This window comes from Sinocyclocheilus anshuiensis, unplaced genomic scaffold (assembly GCF_001515605.1).
Source record: "Sinocyclocheilus anshuiensis isolate Anshui unplaced genomic scaffold, SAMN03320099.WGS_v1.1 scaffold643, whole genome shotgun sequence".
In the NCBI taxonomy this organism is placed as follows: Eukaryota; Metazoa; Chordata; class Actinopteri; order Cypriniformes; family Cyprinidae; genus Sinocyclocheilus; species Sinocyclocheilus anshuiensis.
This window is the reverse complement of record NW_015551067.1, coordinates 1,143,544-1,162,027: the sequence shown is the minus strand read 5'-3', so window position 1 is coordinate 1,162,027 and position 18,484 is coordinate 1,143,544. Positions and strand designations below refer to the sequence as shown.

The 18,484-nt window shown below is 35.1% G+C and overlaps 1 pseudogene; it reads right to left on the bottom strand.

The window, feature by feature from the left end:
• Positions 1-163: 163 nt before the first annotated feature.
• Positions 164-18,484, bottom strand: part of LOC107662145 (ryanodine receptor 1-like) — a 113,019-nt pseudogene continuing 94,698 nt past the window's right edge.

Sequence of the window (18,484 nt, the reverse complement as noted above, 5' to 3'; positions counted from 1 at the left end):
TGTGTGTGTGTGTATGTATGTATGTATGTATGTATATATGTGGATTTATATAGTGTATATGTAGTGTATAGGTATAGACAAAGGGTCCATCGCAAAGAATCAAGCATTGCTAATCAAATGCTTTTTACTCCAGCAAGGTTTGAACTGAGATCTTCATGTTTTTGGAACATATCTTTTTATGATTTCATGATTTTCTCTTCAAACACTACAGCGAGTGAACAGAAGTGGTGGAGGAAGCATTCAGAAGCATTAATCCAGATCTCAGGAAGCTCACCGTTGTTGTGGCCTTCACAGAGCAGCTGCAGGAAGCGGAAAAGGTCGCAAGTGAATTCATCATCCGCCATCACTTTCTCTTCTAAACGGGGACACACACATACACACAGCATGAATGTGTGAGAAGAGCTCCTAAACAGTGCTTTGCTGTGTGAGAGAGTGAACTACATTAGACCTCTAAATGTAAAATAAAGTGGTGAAATAAAATTTTTTTTTTTTTTTTTTTTTTTTACAATTAATTTCAAAGACTAAAATGGTTAATTTGTGAATTAAAATGTGCCAAATATCTCTAGACAGGAATATGACCAGGGCTGCATTTCTCAAGTAGATCGGAGAACAACTTCGCTTACGATGCTTTTAAGAAACGCAGCCCTGGTCACAACAAATTTCTTCTCTTGCACATATATTTATATTCAATAGATAGTTAACCCAAAAATAAAACTCCTGTCATTGTTTACTTACCTTGTGTCATTTTAAACCCATATTCTATTTCCCATGCAATCTGACTTCTGGCAGAAGGGAAGTTTTGAATTCTGTTCAAGAAACTATAATACAAAACCATTCAAAAGTTTGGGGTTAGTAAGATTTTGTGATGTTTTATTTGATTTGATATGCACTGTAAAAATACAGTAAAAAAGTCATATTGTGAAATACAATTAAACATAGCTGTTTTTATTTTTAATATATTTTTAAATGTTATACATAATCAATGGTGAAAATGTTTGTGCTGGAAACAATGCATTTTTCAGGACTTTCATGAATAGAAAGTTTAAAAGAACAACATTTATTTAAAACAGAAATCTTTTTTTTTTACTTTATAAATGTCTTTACTGTCACTTTTGATCAATTTAATGCATCCTTTTTGACTAATTTCTGAATAGTCTCTGCATATATTTTTTTACTGACCCCAAACTTTTGAATTGTAGTTGACATTTATCAAAATTTTGTTTCATAAAAAAAATAACAGCATATGGGTTTGGAATGACACAAGGGCGAGTAAATAATGACATAAAGTTCATTTTTGGGTGAACTGTCCCTTCAGTATTCAGGGTGATTAAGGTGTGTGTTCTGTGAGTATAGCCACTTCATAGCACTTCCAGTCCCTATTAGCATGTTAGTGAACCACAAAGACCTGCTGTGGCACATCCGTTTAGCTGTTCACTGCAGAGCAGACCAGCAAACGTGGAAAGGGGAGGCAGAGACCTGTCGTCCACATTGAATCCACAGACTAAAGCCATCCCCTCTCCCAGAATGGCAACACTAGTAGACACACACATACAGTCTGATAGATCACACATTGAAAATACGGCAACTTTGAAGGGACATTTATACACTAACTGAAAGAAAACATCACAGTGTACAGAAATATACAGGGAAATAACAGACATGGAACATGGATAAACACAACCGACACTGAAATGGCACACTACACAGTCAGATCTTCATGGAGGACACAAATGGAGAAGAGTTTTGGTCTTCTCAGACAAGACCTTAACAAAAAACAGCACACAGACACACAATCATGCAAAACAGAGCAACTGCACTCCTGGAGGTGTGGGAGAGAAGTGGAGGGGAGAGATGAGCCAGAGAAAGTTAGGGCATTGGTGGATTATGGGTAATGTGCTATGAAGGATATGTGATGGAATAAGATGCTATTTGACAAGAGAAAGGCGAATAAAAAGAACAAAAATTAACATTGTCAGGAGAAAAAAAATTATAATCTTCTAAAAAGTAAGCTATTTTCGGAATAAAATACAAAGAAAGATGTCAAGAAATGGGAACTAATGCATATAATACACATCACACAGGTTTAGTGCCCAATATACAGTATATCAGTCTGAGAGCGAGTATCTGGAAATTAGGTTAGCTTAAAAAAAAACACATTTAAACAATTAAAACATTTTATAACAGGTGTCACAAATCTTCAAATCACCCCAAAAAATAAAAAAAATAAATAGAAGTTAGAATAAAAAAAAATACAGACACTGGTTACATCTTTATGAGTGCACTGCTATGTTATTAAAACTTCTGCAAATGTACTGATAATTTCAGTATTATTTAATTCAATTATAATAATAAATAAACTTTGCTGCCGGACCATGGGTGCAGCAGGCGCAATGATATTACGCAGCACCTGAAAATAGTCCCCAGTTAGGTAACTTCCAATAAGCCTATTTGCAGCAAAGTTCCTTGATTATTACGCCGGAATGAGAGTATAGTTCCTAGCCATATCGGCCTAGAAAATCGCAACTTTTCATTTTTAATACTCAACTGTTTAACTCTAGGGGAGTTAGAAAATGAGCCTATTTTCAAAAATAGTGGCATGTTCCTTTAAGTTCCCAAATATTTTCTTAAAAACAACATTTTTTTTTCCAATAACAGATGGTGGTATGGTGGTATATCACTATCCTTCTAATGCACAACATGGGTCTAAAATGACCCGTATTCATTCACTTGTTTTTGATAATCACAAATCTTTATTTTCATTTTTCCTTTCTTACTTTTTGAATACAAATCGTTTTTGTATCACTACCCTTCTAATGCACAACATGGGTCTAAAATGACCCGTATTCATTCCCTATGTTATTTCAATCATGGCTGAGTGTTTCTTTGCTGAATCTTTGAAAGGAATGTATTTTAACATTTACTATACTTTATTAGAAGAGTACCCTGATCCAGGGACAGTAATTTACAATAATAATTAAAAAATTAATAAAAAAAATATTATAATGTTGTGTAATCATCATCTATAACACTATAGACACATCCAGGTTTACTCATTGAAAAATTTATTTGTGATGAAATAATTACTTTATAATTGTATTGGAGTCTTACACACATGTAATCTGAGTCGTGCATTAATTTGAGTGGTGACAGATATTATGGGAGTGGCTTGATGGAGCACAGGAGATGCAGATAACATGATCTTGACCCCCAAGAAACTTTAATTAACGCTGTCACGTAACAAATCTGAAGAATTCGGAACGGACCCCCGGTATTCATTAAATATCTTGTTTTTGATTTCCACAAATCATTATGTTTATCTTTCCTTTCTTACTTTATAAACAAACAGTTTTTGTATTTCTACATACATTTTACACACAAAAATGACCCATGTGATATTTGCTCATTTTCAAGTAGGAACATATTTACTGCAGAAAACTATTTACCTGCCACACATTTCACAACTCAACACGGCTGCTTTTGTATATTTGATGCATGCAAGTCTTATTTTTATTTATTTATCAGAAAATATTTGATATATTTTGAAAGATAACGACATAATATTAGAATGTTAGGCTAAGGTTACCTTGACCTTGAAATACTAGTGAGAAAGAGAAACATGTCCAATACTATTAGCTAGCTTGTTGTTGACATATGCTGCGTCCCAATTCACCTACTTATACTATGCCCTAAAAGTATGTACTCTTTTTGTGAAGAATGAGAACATACTTTTGAGTATGTAGCAGAATAGTAGGCAAGCTTTGGGACATACTACTTCATCATAACTGCGTCTTTAATGGACATTCTGTTGCGTAGTTACGTTCATCCTTTCACCATTTAAACTGTTGGTGCACAATTTAAACATTTTAACAATATTAGCCGTTAGAGTGTGCACGGATCTGCACTTCGAATTTCTACCGGAAGCAGTAAACCATCCGGGTATCTTTGGAATACTCCTTTCAACATATTACGATTTGGGACATACTAATTCTAATTTTGAATATTATTATTACTAAATATATATACTATTTAGGATGGACAGTATGCGAATTGGGATGCAGCAATATTCTATTCTAGCTAGCTGATGATAGCTAGCTCAACAAAATAAAATTTGAAATAGAACGTTATTATATGCAAGTATATATCCTCACTGTCAGGCAGAAACTTTGTAGCTCCATATTTCATAATTTTATTTTTTGTCATAAATCAATGCTTTTGGTCACCCTTTCTGTCTGTCAGTGTTCCTGAAAAGCAACAGTTTTGGACATACAAGGTTTCTGTTTGTTGTGCATTTGAAAATATTCCTGTGCTTTTAAATTTCTTTATCCAGTGTTAGTATGGCTGGTCCCAGTCATTCTAGATTAAAGGCTGAAATGGTTGTAGAGATGCTGCATGAAGAACAAGACGAGAAAGATCAGGCAGTTCTTAGTCCTGAAATATCTAATGACGATGACCTAGACTATGTGCCACAGGGTCAATCTGGAGTTGTGGGTGTAAATCCAGCTCTTCTAGATGAAGAAGACTCAGTGGATGACATCAAAGTCTTGTCTGATGAGTCCTCTGAAGAGGAAACTCAGACCTAGTTCAATAAATTGAGTAAAAATGGTCTGCATTTACTCGTGTATCCAGAGAACACGGAGGTGGCCCATGGTGCTGTGGTACAATGTGCTGGATGTTGCCACCCTCAGAGCCAACGCTGGTCCTGGAGAGCCACAGTCCTGTAGAGTTCAGCTCCAGCCCTAATCAAACAAACCTGAACAAACTAATCAAGGTCTAAGGGTTACTAGAAAGCTACAGGCAGGTGAGTTTTTATCAAGGTTGGAGCTAAACTCTGCAGAACTGTTGCTCTCCAGGACCAATGCTGACCAATGCTGAATGCTGGCCTACACCAACTTCACTGCACAACACCCTGATGACATGGGTGGTCTGGCCAATGCATGATGGCTATTCATCAAGGAGCTTGTCAAACAGATTCTCACGCCACATGAGAATTCTCTGTGGTCATTAAAAATCCCATGGCACTTCTCGTAAAGAGTAGGGGTGTAACCCCGGTGTCCTGGCCAAATTGCCACCACTGGCCATTGTCTATCATGGCCTCCTAATAATGCCCATCCACTTGATTGGCTCTATGACTCTTTCTCCTCTCCATCTATAGCTGGTGTGTGGCGAATGCACTGGTGCCGTTGTCCTGTGGCTGCCGTCGCATCATCCAGGTGGATGCTGCACACTGGTGGTGGTTGAGGAGAAGAGACCCCCTCCCACATGATTGTAAAGCACTTTGGGTGTACAGCAATACACAATAAAGCTCTATATAAATGCATCATTCATTCATTCATGCATTCACATAGGAAAAGGCGCTTGGAGGGCACACCCCACCTTCAAAATCATATTACAAAGGCAATGGGAAGATGTGGGATAAAAATTTTTAAAAAAAAAACAGCCACCACCTGGCCACAGGAGGACCAAAAAATGCATCATTCATTCATTCATGCATTCACATAGGAAAAGGCGCTTGGAGGGCACCCCCCACCTTCAAAATCATATTACAAAGGCAATGGGAAGATGTGGGATAAAAATTTAAAAAAAAAAAAACAGCCACCACCTGGCCACAGGAGGACCAAATGAAGAGGAAGAGGTGCAGGATCTGCCCATCTGCCAAAGACAAAAGTCAGCAGCTTGTGTTCCCAGTGCACCAGGCCTGTGTGCAAGGAGCACAAACGTGTAGTTGTCATTTGTGAGGCATGTAAGCACTGAGATGGCAGTTTTGAGATGTTGCTGTACCCGTGTGATTTTATTTAGTCAGTTTTATATTCCGTCACATTCACTAGAATTCACTACAGTTGCACTACAGATACACTACAGTTCAATTTCAGTGTGATCGGTTATCAGTGATATAATTATGTTTTGAGTGACAAAGTGGCAAATAAACATATTTCAAGCGTTAAATATGTTGATATAAATGCTAAAATGTTTGCTAACTGCTAAATTGATTTGAAAAAAAGTTTTTTATTCTTTTGTTTTATCACACTTGCATAGTGTGCTTATGCATATGGGTCATTTTTGACCTGATGTAGTAACACTAAACCTGATGTAGTAACACAAAACCTAGGAAAAATTAAAATAATAATTTGTGGTCATTGAAAACAAGACATTTTGAATAGCCATGGAGCATGGAATTATTAGATCAGGGAATATTAAATGCTGAAATAAATGTATTTCAAAAGATGAAAAAAAAAAAAAAAGTCCAGCTATGCATTAAATAACATAGGACATGAATACAGATCATTTTACACCCATGTTGTGCATTAGAAGAGGTTTGCATAGCTTGTGCATCAATCAACACTAAAAACATTTTTTTTCTTTTTTTTTTTAAGGAGAGCAAATCTGGGCAAACTTTGCAAGAATGAAAAGGAAGATGAGTTTTGTTGATGTTACAGATGACGGTTAAAAAATGCTCTACAGACTAAACTAGATAATTTCTATACTATACTGTGCCATGTCAGATGCTTTTGTCCTTCTGAAGTAAACATGGCAGCTCATTATTTGAGGGAATGGTTCAAATAATCTTAGATGGCTCATTTCTGAGAATAAAGGACTTGGGGAGTTTCCTGTATCTGCAAATCATTTCATGATTTTGGTGACACTGGTCACCACAGTTCTCTGTGATCTCCTCAGAGAAAACTGACCAGAAAAGAAAGAACAACTGTCTTTCTTTCCTCTCAATCAGTCAATGAATGTTGGAGTTATAGTAGATCTGTGACAGCACTCAAGGGCAAAGTGCAAAGAGCCTTTACAGCCATTGCACACAACAGGATAAACTGTAATAGAAAACTTCTCTGAAAACATCCAATAAGAATATCATGAGAATTGCATAACATTGTTTCATAATGTGGAATCTAGAAAATCGTAAAGGAGTTGGCTGCCCCAAAACCTTTGCAATGACTGAAGAGTTCTCTTTTAAGTTCCCTTGAGCGCGAAATGAAATGCAGGTAAACTACACGCAAATGAGAGGAGATCTTCACAATGTAAAAGCTGAAAAAAAAGGAAGACAGGAGGAGATGGGACAGAAGGAAAGAGGGAGTGATGATAAATATATAGAGACAAGATTATTTACCACGTTCTAGCTTGATGTCTGAAAAACAAGAAGGGGGATAGAAGGAGAGGAGAGGCATATACGGGGAGGTTGGGGATGGAGTGATGGTGGTAGGGAGAAAGAGAGAGGCAGTGAGTTGGACCCTGTAGGATTGTAGGCTTCCGGCAGGGGAAATATAACAGACTAACACAAACAGATACACTATGATGGTTCTGTAAGAAACAAAGATAATGCACATTAAACACTCTTACACAAACAGAGTCTATGTCTTACACATACAGTGGAAATGTCTCCTGTGGACCCAAAAATTTGTAATACATTCATGATAAAGTGCAAAACTGCAAAAAATTATTTCCTTAACCAATATTTTTTATAGTTTTGCGATAAAAATATCTAAACAAGCAAAACTGAAATATTAACACTTGTTTTCAAGAAATATATATTGAATTACATTTTAATTTTTCTTATGCCAATGGCAAATTCTTTTTTAAGCATGCACCTCATTTAATGTTGTTAGATTTATGCAAAAAACAAGTAAAAAATGCCAATGGGCTAAGAAAAATAAACTTCAAAATATATATTTTCCGAAAACAAGTCTAATTATCCTATACAATGTCTTCTGAGGTAAGATTTTTTTTTTTACTAAAAATAAGACAAATACGGATTAAGATATTTTTTTTTTGCAGTATGGGCATATGATAAATCAACAATCTATGCAATAATTGTGAAAATATGTTATTGTATTTATGAAAATAAGAACATTTAATTTAACCTACGCAATTTCTTATAAGGCTTGTTTACACCAGCTTTCATATGATAACACACCAAAGAAAAGAAAAAGACCTATAGTCATACTATGATGAATCAGCATGGAGGAGTTTATACACCTGTTCTCATTTAAATCTTGTTGTGAATGTTTTGCATTTTCCAAGCTGAAAAATCAGAAATGGTGTGAATAGGTCTTAAACTCAATGATAATTTTCATTTCTAAAAAATGCAAGAGACCGTAGGATTCGAAAACTACGGGATGTTCTGGGGTGTCAGTGGTGTTAGACTCACTTGAGCCCTCCTCTGACACCATCCCAAGACCCTCGGCCTTATTCTGTCTCTCAAATGCATTCAGGTCCAGAACACTGTCAACAAACAAACCACCATATTAATATTATACAGTCTGCCAAATACCCATAGACAGCGCTGTAGAAGACACTCTTTGTTGCAAATGTTGGTAAAGTTCAACATAATTATCAAAGAAATAACATATATCTTTTCAAAGTTAACAATAAAGTAAAAGAAAGTGACGGCCATGTACCTGCAGGTTTGCATGAGAGCCTGTAGGCTGAGGCTGAACATCACTGTTGCCACCATTGAGGATGGAGATGCCAAGTTTGAGAGTAGAGGACACCATGGCTCCCGTCTCACCTAAAACAACATGTTACAAGAGGCAGAATTTTATTTGACCAAAGCTTGGGGCCAATAAGATTTTTTTGTTTTTGAAAAAAAGTCCCTTATGCTTACAAAGGCTGCATTTATTTGATCAAAACTACAGTAAAACCACTAATATTGTTAAATATTATTACAATTTAAAATAAGTTTGATTTGAATGTATTTTAAAATGTAATTTATTCCAGTAAAGGTAAAAGCTGAATCCATTACTCCAGTCTTCAGTGTCACATGATCCTTCAGAAACCATTCTAATGTGCTGATTTGATGCATAAGAAATATTTCTTATTACTATTATTGTTGAAAACAGCTGTGTTGCTTAATATTTTTGTGGAAACTGTGAAGATTTTTTTCAGGATTATTTGACGAATAGAAATGTCAAAAGAACAGCATTTATTTGAAATAGAATAGTTACTAAAAATAGTTAAAATAGTGAAAACTAAAAATAGTTACTTTCTGTTATAATCCAAATGCACGTGTTCGTGAGTGATTGTGTGTGCACCTTTGCAAGCACTGATCATCTGCAGAACCATTTCAGCTGCTCCGCGGTCATGCAGACGGGACTGCTGGTAAAGAAGCCTCTGCTTTTCCATTTCCTTCTCCTGTTAGACGGAAACAAACAGTCCAGTCAGAATGATGCCCAGTTATAAATAGCCCTGCCCCACGACCATACAACATACACGCATACACTCGCTCATACATCAAACACAACTGTCCTGATTATGACATTTTTTGCATTTTTCTATACATATAGTGAACCAAAGACTTAAACTACTTCAGTCTGTGTGCACTGAATTTATTTAATACACGAGTTTCACAATTTGAGTTGAATTACTGAAATAAATGAACTTTTCCATGACATTCTAATTTATTGAGATGCACCTGTATATATGACAAGGATGATTAAATTTTATCTAGTAAAGTTTAAAGAAGGTTTATCTAGTAAAGTTTAAAAAAAGCTATTTTTGAGTATCTATTTTTGTTTTCTCCCTGAATACCTGAGAAAATGTCTTGTATGAAAGTTATTCATGAAAAAGTGGTGAACGGACTGTTTTTATACCAGTTTTTACTTCTTAATTGCCGCTTATGTTTGTTTTTCTTCATTCATCTACATACACACATCTTACACACTCGTTCTCATCCAAAACACAAGTGTTATTAGTCATGTGTCAGTTATTGGAGCTGTTCACGTTTGACTGGCACAAACGTTATACTACAGCAAGCAGACCTGCTCTCCCTGAACAGTGAGGCACATCTGTATGATAATACTGGCTCTTCCCTCAGTTTTAACTGCATTATACAGCTGGGTGCTGTACTTTCTTACAAACCCTCACACCTCGACTGCTCTATCAGCTCACAGCAGCTTATTACATAAGTATTACATAATACATTACAGAGTATTATATAAACAGGTATTTTCAATTTATAATTAAAAGTAAATAGAAAACTAATATTTAAAATTAAAATGAATATTCATGCAAAACTGTAACAGATGAAACTTTGTACAATCAAACATACACTACCATTCAAACTTTGGGTTCAGCAAAATGTTTTACATTTTAGAATTGTTGAAGGAAGTCCCATATGATCACCAAGGCTGCATTTATTAAAATACAGTAAAAACCTAATATTGTCTAATATTATTACAATTTAAATTGACTGTTTTCTCTTTGAATAGATGTAATTTAAAAATGTAATTCAATATTGAGTGTCACATGATCCTTCAGAAATCATTAAAATTGCTTAGTTGCCATTATCAATGTTGAAAAAAGTGATATAAAAAAAATATTTTTGTGGAAACGGATTTATTTATTTTTTTTCAAGATTCTATGATGAATAGAAAGTTCAGAAGAACAGCATTTAATTGAAATACAAATCTTCTTAACACTGTAAATGTCTTTACAGGTCGATTAATTTAATATGTATAAAATAGCTGAATAAAAGTATTATTTATTTAGTGCTGGGCAACGATTAATCGTGATTAAATCGCATCCAAAATAAAAGTTTTTGTTTACATAATATATGCGTGTACTGTGTATATTTATTATATACATGCATGTGCATACATAATAAATATACACAGTACACACACATATACTATGTAAACAAAAACTTTTATTTTGGATGCGAATAATCGCGATTAATCATTGCCCAGCACTATTTATTTATTATTTTTCATTTACCGACTCCAAACTTTTGAACGGTAGTGTATAAAAGATTTATTTTTATTTAAAAACTGCCCTAGTGAAAACCAAAACTAAAAGCATTTGAGTACACTGCAGTATTGGCTACTTGTTATAAGTTATTGTATTGTGAATACTTGTCTGAAATTATTAACGTTATTAATTTTCAGTGATTTATAGACTACTTCGGATATTGCATTGTATGTAGCATATTGTTTCGGTATATTCACAACAATAATATATTTCATAATAAATGGAAGAAACTGTTCTCTATAGAGTTGAACATTTATTTAAGTGACCCATTTGAAATTTGGGTGTGATGATACCCTGTTGACAAAAAGGATTATACAAGTACATACAATGCATCAAGCGGGCTGATTTTTAAGCTGAACCCACCCCTAAAAGCACCCAAGCATCCCGACCCCAGCATGAAGCCCCACCCACTCCCACCCCGCCCTGAGAGCCAGGCCATGTCCTACAAAATGTGTGACTTAATACTCTATTGATAATCTTTGTAATTAATTGCATGTGTTTTTTTACCTGTTGTTTTAGATATGTCAAATATGTCAAGTGTGTTCTTTCTGAATGTGTTTGTGTGTGTGTGTCTGTGCAGGCTTTTACTGTAGTCTTTGGTGAATACAGAGAAAAAGACTTCTTTAAATTTGAAACAAAGACATGGAGACACACTTTTGGAGACACACAATGTTATCACATACAAGCCTGATCTGAATCCAGAAAATTCTGTCAGCCTTCATAAAACCTTCACCACCCACACACACACACACACACATTCTATAATACTCATATTACAATTATGCAGTGTTCATGCCAAATCGTAATTATGATTAATAGATGACAACCTAGACATTTATCCTACTTAGAATTATGTGTTTCTGTTACAACACTATTAAGGCCAAAATGAATCTGTGTAATTTGATTAACCAATGGATATTATGTCTTCTTACATGTTTATTTTCAAATTATTCTTGCATTATTTAGATATTAACAATAGTCAATTATAGTAATTATTAAACAAATATTATAAAAACTACATTTTATGGTTGAAGCCATTTTATGCCTGAGCATTTCAAACGCATTCGGAATGGAAAGCGTAACTATTTTTTGAGGCGGCGATTTTATATGAATTCATACGATGTGGATCGTACGAAAACATACGATTTTTAGAAAGAAAAAAAAAAAACAAGCATGAGGGTAAACTCCTAACCGCACCCTAAACATAACCCCCAGTGAAGCACAAGCAGATCGTACGAAAACTTATTCATACTAATTAGCCATACTAATTAATACTAATTAGCCACCAATTCACCATAATGTAAAATAGTTACAACCTGCTATGAGACTGTGTTGCCGTTACCACATGACGTTGGTGGTAGAAGGTGTTGGAAGTTACACCACTCTAAAAATGAAAAGACGCAAACTTACGGGTGATATTAGCATGTCGCTAAGCTAACAACACAATATTGTAATCTGCATAATATGCATACCACATTCAAATACTATAATAGTCTGAAATAGTTTATAAGATGGAGATATTTTATTGCTTTTTCTAGTAGTGTATAAAACACAAGTATATTTAACATTTCTCTCAAATTCTTTTTTACTGAAACTGGAAATTCTGGGACTGCCTTTTCCATAAATATTATCTTTATTTTGCAATGACGAAGTAAGCTATTTTCTGTGTGAGACTTCCATTTCAGCTAAAAATAACTGGAAGCATCTGACACCGGAAGCCTTGCACATTCAAGTTACAAATGTCCACACCTGCTTTTACATTTAAAAAAGGTGGATAATTATACTGCCTATTCTTTGGAACAGACTATGCATCAAGAACATACCTTAATGATTCCTTAAAATGCTGCAGAGGTTGCCACCTCTAAAGGTTATGGAATGGAGCAACTGAAGCTCCCTAAACCTGAATCTTTGTGGCCAGGTGAGAAGGTGAAGACATATTTTCTGAATTTAAATCATATCAGGAAGGACAAAAATTCAAAGTCCTTCGGGTTAGTAGGTCAGTAAAGCTGTAAGATACAAAAGATGCAGACAGAATGGAAAACTACAGGCGACTGCCTACAAACTCAGAGAAGAAGGGGTTCTGGAGAGGTGGGACTGGTAATGTATTAGGAGACCAGTTAAGGCATTTGTTGAGTGTGTGTATAAGTGCGTACTTAAATCTCACACACAAACACACACTCCATAAATCATCAAAAGCGCTAATATTACAGTACTCTAAATACCTTGAGAGAACAACAATGCAGTTTTGAGGGCTGTGTCAGCCTGTTTTGCAAATATTTTGCATTATTGGTCTGCCAGCTGGGGGGGAAAGTGCTAGAAAAATTATTCACACCTCTACTAGCTTCCTTTTTATTGCTGCCGGTCTACAAATGAAGCCAAATTGGTCAAAACTGTGATGCGTTCAACATGTCTTGTTCTGTTTTTTGTTTTTTTCATCTGTTTTGTGTGCAGCCATCTCTCTGCACTCGTTCAAGTCATGCAATAAACACAAAGATAAGCTGTTAAAGAGACAAAGACTCAGAATCCAGCAAAGGAGTGCACAGATCAGTCCACAACAGATATAAAGAGAAAAGAGAAGGAGAGACAGAGAAAGAAGAGCTGAAAGGATGAGAGACATCGAGTGTGCGGGGTGCAGTGGTTCTGGACGTGCGTGGCAGGAGCTGTAGCTGTTGGATCCACTGACTCCCATGGCCCCAGCCCCAGGCCCCCCCATACCATCTCTGTCTGTCGCACCTCAAAGGATGGCTCCTCGCCCCCCTCCTCTCCCCCTTCGTCCTCCTCGCCAATGTGGCAGCTCTGAACAGAGAGATATGTAAGGTTAGCAGCTCTCATTACATCTATAAACGAAAAGTTTTCAAAGTTTCAAATTCAGAAGTTTATGACTTACTTTTGCCATAATATCAGCATATGACATATACAGATGATCCACTTCAAGTTTACTGCGGTGGGGATGAAACAAATATCAGACAAATGTCAGAAATATGATCAGTTTGACTGCACTGACACTATCGGATGAGATCAAAGCATTGATTTTTTTAAATGAATTGAGCTGGATAATGATGTCAAAATGAATGAACTTTGCAACATTGACTGTCATCAAACTGAACTGAATCAACATTGAAATTACTTGAGCTGAACAATAATACTATTGCCTTGATGCTTTATAGATGAAATGAATTTAATATTTGATGAACTTAACAGTATTGAACTAGTTTCAGCTCTTACTTTAACATTGACCTAATTTTGATCTGAATTCTTTCAAAATTGACGAACTTTGCAACACTGTTATTAAAATTAACTGAATCAACTTTGAACTAATTTGATCTGAATATTTGCAACTATCTTCGGTACAGCTGCTTTACAGCTGAAATTAAAGTAATTTCATAACTGATCAATTTTGAAACACTGTTAATTTCTTGTTTATTTCCGTGAAGCTGCTTTGAAACAATTAATATTATACATAGTGCTGTCAAACGATTAATCGCATCCAAAATAAAAGTTTTTGTTTGCATAATATATGTGTGTTTTCTGAGTATATTTATTATGTATATATAAAATACACACACGTAAAGTATATATTTTAAAAATATTTACATGTATTTACATGTCTATATTTATATTGATATTATTTATATTATAAATACATATATATAATATATAAACAACCTATTTTTCTGAAATATATACATGCATGTGTGTGTATTTATATATACATAATAAATATACACAGCACACATACATACATTATGTAAACAAAAACTTTTATTTTGGATGTGATAATCACGATTAATCGTTTGACAGCAGCACTAATAAAGTGCTATATAAATAATTGAGATTTTACTTAAGGAATACTATGTCAAGACATCACGCTCACCAAACCACAGAGCGATTTGCTTACGTTTTCTCAGTGAGAGCGGTGCGGCTAAAGTGAAGGATGAGCTGATGAAGGGGGTCTGGTTTCGATTTGGTTTCTTCCTCTTCTTCTTCTTCCTGCTCCATCGCTTTCTGCAAAAAACAACACTATGAACAAACTGCCCTCAACCGGGTGTAAGCAGGGAGCGTAAACAGATATGAAAACTTACGGATAAGTCATCTATCATCTTATCTTCAAACGAGTCACCCTCATTTTCAATCCAATTGTGCTTGTAACCATCAAGGAACATATTAGATGCCCGGTGCCTGAAATAAAAGGAAAAATAAGTCTGTGCATACCACTTTACTCCTGGACACCATTAAAGGAAGGTTATGCGTGTCTTACTTGGGGATGTTGTACAGTGGTGTCATTCTGAAGCAGGCCACCACCGCCCTACGACGCTGTTTGGACAGAAGCTTGTGCCAAACCATCTTCTTGGACTTGAATGGATGCTCAGTCTAAAGGAAGACAAAGAGGAAGAGGAAATGGCTCATCGCTGAGGAAAAAGAGTATGTAACTTCATGTATACATGCAAACAGGCCTCACCAGCTCAATGTGGAAGAGAACAGCCGAAACTTCCTGAACTCTCTTCACAACCTTCTCCGGTGCATCTGCGTCTTCGGCTTTACCTGAGGTCTCTTTATACAGAGCCATCTGCCAGCGCATAGACGGGTCCTCAACCTACAGACAGACAGAGATGTGTACACACAGACACTTATTGTGATGGAGAGACCTTAAAGCTGTCTTCCATCACTGTTTTTACTGTGTTCTTATTGTTTCTGGTTCATTGTTATAATATCTATGGGGGGAAATTCTAGTTCCTAGTTCTAATTCTAGCAATTCTATTAATTCTAATTCTATAGTTTTATTAATAATCTTTATTTTAAGCTCTTAAACATATTTATTTGCACGTTAATCACACTTATATGTCACCCTGGACCACAAAACCAGTCATAAGTCGCACAGGTATATTTGTAGCAATAGCCAACAATACACTGTATGGGTCAAAATTATCAATTTTTCTTTTATGCCAAAAATCATTAGGATATTTAGTAAAGATCATGTTCCATGAAGATATTTTCCATGAAGTAAATTTCTTACCATAAATATATCAAAAATGTATTATCATTAGTAATATGCGTTGCTAAGGACTTCATTTAGACAATTTTAAAGGCGATTTTCTCAATATTTAGATTTTTTTTTTTTTTTTTGCACCCTCAGATTCCAGATTTTCAAATAGTTGCATCTCGGCTAAATATTGTCCTATCCTAACCATACAGCTTTCAGATGTATAAATCTCAATTTCAAAAAAGTGACCCTTATGACTGGTTTTGTGGTCCAGGGTCACATATTATACTTTACATGTTTTCTTAACTTGGCTGTGTCTATACTTACCTTTCCCTGTAGATGCAGGTTATTCTGCAGAAACTCCCTCACTTCTTCATCTGTGTCTTTCTGTAACATTCAAATGACCAACGAGTCAATTTATACTACTCCGCGCACACCATCTTTCAAAGGTTTGGGGTAAGTAAGATTGTTTTTTAAAGAAATACTTTTTTTTTTTTTTATTATTATTATTATTATTATTATTATTATTATTTAGCAAAGATGCATTAAATTGATCAAAAGTGACAGTAAAGACATTTATAATGAAACAAATTTATATTTCAAATAAATGCTGTTCTTTTTAACTTTTTATTCATCATAGGATGTTCAAAAAAGTCATGGTTTCCACAAAAAAATATTAAGCAGCACAAGTGTTTTCAACATTGATAATAAATGTTGGTAACACTTTATTTTAGGGTCTCTTAACTAGTTGCTTATTACATTTACATTTAGTCATTTAGCAGACGCTTTTATCCAAAAAGTTTTAGCGACTCACAAATGAGGACAATGGAAATCAAAATCAAAATCAACAAAAGAGCAATGATATGCAAGTGCTATAACAAGTTTCAGTTAGCTTAATGCAGTACAAGTAGCAAGGTTTTTTTTTAAAAATCATAATAAATAAAAAGAAAACAGATAGAAGAGAAAAAGAATAGAGCAAGCTAGTGTTAAAGGCCTTTTTTGGTTTTGTTAATCAGTCAAAAAGTCTGAAGTCGTCAGAATTATAATTGTATAATAAATAAAAAGAAAACAAATAGATAGAATGCAAAAAGATTAGAGAAGCAAGTGTTAGTTTTTTTTTTTTAAGAAAACAAGCAGTTAGTAAATAAATAGAGTGCAAGTCTAAAGGGGGCAAGATTTTTTTTATAAAGAATAGAATTAGAATAGAGAGCGCTAGAGTTAGAGGGTCAAATAAAGATGGAAGAGATGTGTTTTTAGCCGATTCTTGAAGATGGTTAAGGACTCAGCTGCTCGGACTGAGTTGGGCAGGTCATTCCACCAGGAGGGAACAGTTAATGTAGAAGTCCGAGAAAGTGATTTTGTGATTGTGATTTTTATTTATTAGCATGCATATTACTAGAATATTAGCCATTTATTAGTACTAATTAGGCACGTATTAATGCCTTAATCTACATGACCTTATTCTACATCCCTAATCCTACCCAATACCTAAACTTAACAACTACCTTACTAACTATTAATAAGCAGCAAATTAGGAATTTCTTGAGGGAAAAGTCGTAGTTAATAGTGAATAAGTGTTCCCTATTCTAAAGTGTTACCTAAATGTTTCTTGAGCACCAAATCAGCATATATGAATGATTTCTGAAGGAATCATGTGACACTGAAGTAATAACTGCTGAAAATTCAGCTTTACCATCACAAGTATAAAATACATTTTAAAATATATAAAAATAAAAAAAAAGTTATTTTGCATTGTAATAACATTACACAATATTACTGTTTTGCTGTATTTTTGATAAATGCAGCCTTGTGGCATTGTTTCAAAAATATGAACAAATCTTACTGACCCCAAACTTTTGAACAGTAGTATAAGAGTTTTTTGTTGTGTTGTTTGGCAGTAAATCAGCCATCCTAATCAAAATATATGGCTAAGCATGTGGCTAAGTACCAGAGAGTAGCGGATCTTGGCCAGGTTTATGAGCTCTTGGTCTGCAGGAGAGCACATGTTGAGGCCAATGGGGAGCAGTTTCTTCAGGGCCGCTACAATCAGCGAGGTCTGAACGGAATAACGGTCCCCGCGGCGCTTCTTCTTGGTCCGCTCAACATCTGAGCTTCCACCCTATAAAAACTCTTAAGAGTTAGACTGACACAAGGATGCTCTTACCCAGAAAGACAGGTTTGGCCCACAAGACTGTTTTGGGAAAAGAATATGGATTTGTTTTAGGAAAGACTGGTTTCATTGGCAAAAAAGTCTTTAAAGGGATGCTCTAAGTGAATAATGTGAATACAGAAACAATTATCAGTAAACATCTCCCTTCTGTCTTGCTTTCTGAATAGTTGATGATTAGCTACAGCTTTTACATTGTTAAATAATGTGTTAATGGTGGCTACCTTCTATGTTTTACAGATTACCAAGGAAATGGGGAAATTCACCAAACTAGCATTGAGGGAAAATAACACCATGCTTTAAAGGGATAGTTCACCCAAAAATGAAAATTTGATGTTTATCTGCTTACCCCCAGAGCATCCAAGATGTAGGTGACTTGGTTTCTTCAGTAGAACACATTTGATGATTTTTAAGTCCAACCGTTGCAGTCTATCAGTCGTATAATGCATGGCAATGGTAACAATCTATGAGTGTAAAAAAAACATGCACAGACAAATCCAAATTAAACCCTGCGGCTCGTGACGACACATTGATGTCCTAAGACACGAAACGATCGGTTTGTGCCAGAAACAGAACAGTATTTATATCAT